This window comes from Indicator indicator, chromosome 16, assembly GCF_027791375.1.
Source record: "Indicator indicator isolate 239-I01 chromosome 16, UM_Iind_1.1, whole genome shotgun sequence".
NCBI lineage: Eukaryota > Metazoa > Chordata > Aves > Piciformes > Indicatoridae > Indicator > Indicator indicator.
This window is the reverse complement of record NC_072025.1, coordinates 17,046,015-17,047,494: the sequence shown is the minus strand read 5'-3', so window position 1 is coordinate 17,047,494 and position 1,480 is coordinate 17,046,015.

Sequence of the window (1,480 nt, the reverse complement as noted above, 5' to 3'; positions counted from 1 at the left end):
GGATCTGAGCCCCACATGTTGGTCTAGATGAGACTCGTGGTGCCCAGCGTGCCAAGAGGGCATCCCTCACCTCTCTGCACCCTGTACCCTGGTCTGCTGCTCCTGACCCATTCCCAAGGACAGTCCCACTGTAGACCCTGTCTTACCTCAGGACCCTGCTTGACTCTGGGAACCCTCTAGTTCCAAAGATACTGTCCTACCACAGGGGTCTGGCCTGATCCCTGGAGCCCTTCTGATTCTAGGGACACTGTCCTACCACAAGGGTCTTCCTTGATCTCTGGGGACTGTATCTGGTACTGGGGACCCTGCTTGACCCTGGGAGACCCTCTTATTCCAGGTATGCTGTCCTACTATGGCAGCCTAACCTGATCCTATCTGACCCTAGGGACCCTGCCTGACTCTGGAGATCTTCCAGTTCCAGGGATGTTGCCCTGCCTTGGTGTCTGGCTTGATCCTGTTTGATCCTGGGGACCCTGCATGATGACCCTGAGGACCCTCTGAATGCAGGGATGCGGTCCTACTACAGAGGTCCATCCTGATCCTGCCTGATCTCTGTGGACGCTGCCTGACCCTGGCACTCCTGCCTGATTCCGGGCAGCCTGTTCCAGTGAGGTTGTGCAGTCTCTTTCTCTGGAGACTTTCGAAACTCACCTGGATGTGTTCCTGTATGGCCTTCCCTAGGTGATCCTAGGGATCCTAGGTGATGCTTTGGCAGAAGAGTTGGACTCAATGACCTCTAGAGGTCCCTTCCAACTCCTAACATTCTGTAATTCTGTGAACTGGAGGATCCCCAGAATCAGGCAGTGCTCACAGGTTCCGGGATGCTGTCTTGCCAAGGGGTCTGGCCTGATCCTGCTTGATCCTGAGGCCCCTGCTTGACCTTGAGGATGCTCTCCTACCATGGAGGTTTGGCCTGATCCCTGAGGACCGTACCTGATTCTGGGGACCCTGCACGCTCCTGAGGACTTCTCCCACTCCAAGCTCCTTGTTCCACCCCATGGTCCATGCCCTACTCTGCAGCCACTGTCTGACCCCAGGGATGCCGGTTCGTCCCACTGAATCCCTCCCTTGGGCTCCATCCACCCTCCCTCCCCAAGCCACAGCCGGTCCCGGGGGCTCCCTACTCCACGCCCGCGGCAGGAGGGGCCGGGGCCGGGCCAGGCCGGGAGAGAGGAGAGGGGGGGCCGGGCCAGGAGGTGGCGGGGCCGGGGCCGGCAGCGGGGGCATCCCCGCCTCCTCACTCGCAGCGCCGGAGCCGCCGGAAACCCGGCGTTTGGTGCTGCCGCTGCGCCCCGAGAAGTTGGTGCGGAGGCGAGAGCCACGGGGCCCAGCCCAACACAGCCCGTCACGGCTGGGCTCAGCTCGGCTTGGCACAGTCCGGCTCGGCTCGGCATGCCCGCCCGCCCGGAGCCGAGCGGTACAGCGGGGCCGTGGCGGAGCCCCTGAGGAAGCTACGAGGAGCGATCGGTCCCGGCCCGCC